Source organism: Hydra vulgaris, chromosome 08, assembly GCF_038396675.1.
Source record: "Hydra vulgaris chromosome 08, alternate assembly HydraT2T_AEP".
In the NCBI taxonomy this organism is placed as follows: Eukaryota; Metazoa; Cnidaria; class Hydrozoa; order Anthoathecata; family Hydridae; genus Hydra; species Hydra vulgaris.
In genome coordinates, this window is record NC_088927.1 from 32,659,767 (window position 1) to 32,665,766 (window position 6,000).

A 6,000-nucleotide genomic window follows, 5' to 3' on the forward strand; every position below is an offset into this window, starting at 1 on the left:
TAAAAATACAAACAATTTTTAACTTGTGTTCAAAACAAAAATGGCAGCATTTTTAAATAACCCTATTTTTCAATTATCAAAGGATGAATGGATTGTTGGAAATCAGCACCCCTCCAACCTGCCGAATGGCCCATGCGAAGAGTGCAAATATAACTATAAGTTATTTCTAAATAAAAAGAAAAATATTTGGTTGCTCTCTCTTTGATCCAATCTTTATACGGGATAGGGGCACAAATAAAAGGGTAGTAACTATTCAGTACCCTGCATAATTGCTCAAATATAAACATAATTTAGTTAACCCTAAAATTGAAAGCATTCTTTTAAATTTAAATTATTATTCATTTAAATTCTATTATATCGCTAATAATTCAGGTAAAGATTCAGGCATCAACAGCAACGTGAAGCAGAATTAAATGAATAAACCATTATGATTTCATATTTTGCTTGATTAATTATTTTTTTGTAGATGTCAATGAGCTTTAATTTCTAAATCATATATTATAATAAGGAACTTAACAGCACTAATTATTCCAAAATGTTTGACACAGTACTCTTGGCAACCATTGCAACCGAGGTAATAGCGAGAAAGAGTCGCAGCACTTTTTTTTTATAAGGAAAGTCAACGAAAGTGTATGCAAATATCTAACTTACACAAATATTTAAATTACTTCAAATTATGTAATGTTAAAAACATACTAATATCAAGTTTTATAGTTTTACTTTCACTTGAATATCGCATTGCGGCAACATCTCCTTAAGATTTGATCAATAGCACTTATTTCCGTTTGATCAAGTCTTTAATATGTTTTATAGTTTTAAATTTTCGTTATACTATATGTCTATAGTTATTTACTATATTCTATAGTTACTTAAAAATATTTAAGTAAGGAACAAATATAGAAAAGGTCGGTAGGGAATAGATGTACCAAGACCCGTATTTTACGGGTCATGACAGCTAGTATAGATCAATAGTCTTATTGTTTATTTAAAAATACAATGATTTTATAAAATGAACCTTTTTTGCAAATGCATATATAGGTGCTTGTAACTCTTTACTATATTCTATAGTTACTTAAAAATATATTCAGATTTTTTCCAAAATTGAGGAGGTTAAAAATTTTTTCTAATATAATTTAAGTTAATAAAAGCCACATTTTTAAGACAGAACTACCCAGAAAATAGTTCCAGAAAAAATGAGACACTTAATGAAAAAGAGAAAAAAATTATAAGGCTCTAAATTTGTCTATTTTGAACATTTGTAAACGGAGGGAGGTCAATGTGTCGTATTTATAAGGCTATAATTTCTTAACCGTTGTACTTGGAAGTCTGAAATTTCAAATTTAACCTATCTACATAATGCACAGGATAACTTGTAAAAATTAGGAAAATCAGAAAGGTGTCTCACAGGCCATTGGTTGAAATATAATGATTTGACCCAATATTATTATTTAAATAATAAATATTTGGTTGTTTTCACAGCCCATATTGAAAGTCTGCCCTTTCATTGAATTCTCCAAATTGTGCATTTAAAGGCATCAAATGTGGTAAAGACATTTATAAAAGAAACCATGCTGTTTATTTATTTAATTTTTTCTGTCATTACAAAATTTAATAATCAAAAAATATATTTTACAAATAAAAAGCAATTTATTTTCTTATTTTCCTATTATATATATATATTGAGGAAAAAGTTAAATATGGCAAAAAAACATTTTTAAAACCAAAAAGACATAAAAATGAATAAATGTAAGAAAAAAATTAATATAGGGACTGATAAAATTCCTTAATAAATTGCATATCAAAACTTTCAACTGTTGTTAAATTGTTGTAAAACATGTTTTTTTTCCTCAACTTGTATCAAATCTGGTAGCTAAAAATAACAAAGTTTTTATACAACAAAGTTGTATAAAAATTTTGAACAAAAATTTTTTTTTTAATTTTCTTTATATAATTATTAAATTTTTTCTAGTTTATTTAGTTAAAATTTGGTATTTTGTTATAATTTTGTTTCCTTTTTTTAGTATTGGTTTTTTTTTCTCAGTAGATAAGTTTAGCTTTTTGCCATAAACTATTTAAACGCTTTAAAAGTTAAAAAATGAAAACTGCCATGATCAGTGTGTCAAAAAAATTACTTTAAACGTAGGCGACCAAGGCGTGAGACCGAACGCACTTTCTTGAAAGGCTTGATTATTGTTGTTTAATTATAACTTTTTTTTACTTTTTATTTATATATTTTATAGTTTCACAGAATAATAATCAATGCAAAAATGTATCAAATAATTTTGCAGAGTTGTTGCGTAATTACATACATCAACTAACTTAAATAGGTATAGGGGAAGTGAAGCGTACATATCCTATTTTTTGCACTCCTATATTTCTATATAAAGTTGAATAAATTAACAGCGACTAAACAAACAAATAACCTCTTAAGATATATTTAACTTTTGATAAGTATATAATTTAAATAACTTCTGTAGCAATAGGTCAGTCTTGCGGTGTAGGTTATATTAACATTATAATATCTAATACTAATGGCTAACAAGGGTGATGGTTCATATGATTGTAAGATTTTCACAAATGACAGATGTTTTTTAATAGTGAAAAGAAATAACTTTAAACTTGAGAAAAGAAGAACAAAGAAAAAGCGACTAAGAAAAGAAAAAAAAAAAAAATTAGAAAGTTCAAGAAATAAGAAATAATTTATAAAAAATAATAATCACTAACAAAAATGGAAAAACAATATTAGAAAAGTGAAAAGAAATTTGAGTAAAAAAAAGAAGAAAAAAAAAACATGAAAAGATTGAAAAACAAAAAGGAAAAGGAAAAAAAAAAATATTGCAATAAATAATAATAATTTTTAAACAACATTCTTAAAAGAAAAAGATAACTAAAGAACAATATTTTAAGATTTTTCAAAATTATCCGTCATTTGTAAATACTTTTTGTAACTTTTATTTTATTTGCCTATTTTCAATTTGACATTTAATTTATTTTTAAATTTTAGCTTATTTCAAATTTTATTTTTTTTGTCAATGTAATAACATCAGTATTGCAAGAATTATTTAAAGTAAATAATTAAACTTTGCTAGAGTTAGAATTCACAAGCCACTGCATGTCTCAGATAAAGAGAGGAGATCAGATTCAAGATTTGCTGCCTGCTCTAAAAGATCAAAAAAGTAATGACTTTTTATAAAGATAGAAGTAAATGGTTGTCAGGAATTATCAGGAAGATCTTTAATAAAGATGAAAATCAATATAGGACCAAGATATTTACCTTGTGGTATCCAAGAAGTTACTGAAAACAAAGGATTATTGGCCTTCGAATACGACTTTAATAGTTGTTCGAAATTTGGAAAGGAATAGTTCAATAATCTCAAAAACTTTCCTAGATACACCATATGAAGCAACTATTTGGAGAATGCCAAACATGCCAGACTTTATCGAAAGCATTTAATATCTCAAGAGCAATAGCCCTAGCCTTGATGTTACCATATAATGCATGATAGAACTTTTCTGTTATTAAGAGTTAACAAGTAAGCTATAGAACAAGATGATATTATTCCATATTGAATGTCATAAAATAGGTTATAAGACTCAAGATAAGATAATATAAATTTGTTAATAAAAAAAATAAAAAAAGACCTTACTAATAATAAAGAGAAGACTGATTGTACCATAATAGAGGGTCATAGCGTTCTTCAATGGCAATTCTATGGGTTGTTTTTTTTTTGTTTTTTTTTAGAAAGCAGTGAGTGCTTTTAAAGGATTCACCTTCCTCCTTAATTCATTCCTAGAATCACCCCTGTTCAGAGTTTTTAATTTCATGTGTTCTAAATGCCATAATTTTTTTCATAAAGTAGTCCTTAGCCCTAAAAGAATAAATAGTTATTTTGCAAATTTAAAAACAAGAGTGATAATTGGGACTTCTCATCCCTGCATAGAATGTATGAATTAAACATATACTTTTATAACCATATGGCAACTTTTCTAAAGTTTATTTAAAATATTACAAATATGATACATGTTACGTTGAGTATCCTGTTGAATTTTATTTAAATCATATTTCTGTATTCTATCACAGTGGAGCAGTATTGCTATTATTACTATGCAATATAATATTAATTTAGTATTGCGAATTAAAAAAACAAATAAATTTAATCAAGTCAAAGTCCTAAAATAAATCTGTATTTTAATGATAAACATTGTAATATCATTTCAATTATAAAGAAATTGTTACCTTATCTAGACTGTTAAACAACTTATTAACATGTGTGTCGTATTCTTCTTGGACTTTTGCTGACCCACATTTATAAACACCCATAATGATATCACTATAAATAATAAAACACATTGTATTTTGGCTCATGAAAATGTTATGATTTTTTTTAAATATTAAATCACAAAGACTTTAATGATTTACTCGTTTATCCACTGGTTTATCTCATCAATTTCTTTTTGCTTGTCTTCTGGATAAAGATTAACAAGGGCATGTTTTTCGGACGATAAAAACTGATTAAAACATGTGTTGAGCATTTTCATTATATCCATACAGTCATTATTAACTATTTTATTAGTTTGCTTGTCAAAAAGAATAGGAATTTTGGTTTGTTTACTGTACCCTAAAGATGTTACCCCTTTATAATCCGGATGTGACATTTCATAAATATCTTTTAAGTATACTTTACCGCACACATTGTCTGTACAACCATTAACTTCTGATGCAAACTTCCACCCAGTTTCAGCATCAAATACTGGATCAACTAAACTAATAGATACTACGTTTTCAAGACCTTTTAGTGCAAGCACAATAGTTGCCCTGAAAAGTAAAAAAAGTTTTTATTTTAATGTTTAAACAAACATTATTAAAAAAGTTTTTATCTACACTTACATGTTTGCAAAAGGGCAACCACCGCATGAATACAAATGATATCTTCCTTTAACACTTTTATATATGCTTTTATCATCATTGCTTGTTGCAATATAGTCACGTATAGCTTCATCGCTCATTTTATGTCAATTCTTTTGAAAAATATATTGTTAAACTTTATTCCTCATATAATTTCCAACCAAAAGATAAACGGGATGTTGCACGAAATAGAAACGGTAATGATATTTATCGTTTTTTTTAAATAACTTATTAGCGCAAGAAATACACATGACGCGCATTTGCTTACTCGTAAGAACTTCATTTTATTCCACTTACCAAGTATAACATTATGAAAGAATAAAAATAGTGAATAAAAAAAATTTCTATACAGCAAAGGTAGGTGTTCAGTGGCAGGGGCGGGTTTTGTTACTCGCCAAGGAGGGGGATAAAAAGATCTTAAAAAAAAAATTTCATTTAAAAGTAACTTTCTTTTTTAATTTTTTGTACTTTAGGGTATTAATCAAATTCGTATACGTATAATTACGTATAATATTAAATTTCATTCGTCAGTATAACAGTCCCATTCTGTAAAAAAAGGGAAATTTTCTGTAAAAAGTCCCAAGGGGAGGGGGGCTCTACCCCAATGGCTGCCCCCCTTAAACCCACCACTGTTCCGTGGAATCATGAACATGTGGTGAACTCCAAACATGCAGTGAACTTCAAACTTTTGTTTGTTCATATTTTATGCAGTAATGGTTTAGTTGTACAGCACTCGTTTTGTAAGCAAGAAGTTCCGCATTCGATTGTCACCACGCCCCTGGTAGTACCAAGCTTATTGTGGTACATCGCTCTTTAAAAATTTTTGATATTTAATCCGGCGGATCATTTTTATTGTGCCACGAAGGTATTAATAAAAAAGATTTGCTTTTTGCGGTATTCACATTTTTTTCAAGGAAAAAAAGGCTTAAGAGTACCTGACATGTTCCGATAGATCACAAAACGTGTAAAAATGTGTATAAAACCATTCTGAACGAAAATTTAATCAACTATATAACTAAATTTCAAAGATTGAATTTATATTCTAAAAAACAAAATTTGATGTAATTCAAGACTTTTTCCATTATATATATTTA

At 27.3% G+C, this 6,000-nt stretch overlaps 1 long non-coding RNA gene across 1 annotated transcript in view; it reads right to left on the minus strand.

Annotated features, from left to right (window-relative positions):
- The window catches only part of LOC101240919 (glutathionyl-hydroquinone reductase YqjG), a 37,134-nt gene extending 32,028 nt beyond the window's left edge, over window positions 1–5,106 (minus strand). Inside the window, exons 1-3 of the long non-coding RNA XR_010640064.1 lie at window positions 4,889–5,106; window positions 4,421–4,816; window positions 4,238–4,331 (exon numbers count right to left, since the gene is read on the minus strand). This is a non-coding gene — a long non-coding RNA (glutathionyl-hydroquinone reductase YqjG). The remainder of the gene's footprint in view (window positions 1–4,237; window positions 4,332–4,420; window positions 4,817–4,888) is intronic.
- Window positions 5,107–6,000: the final 894 nt, after the last annotated feature.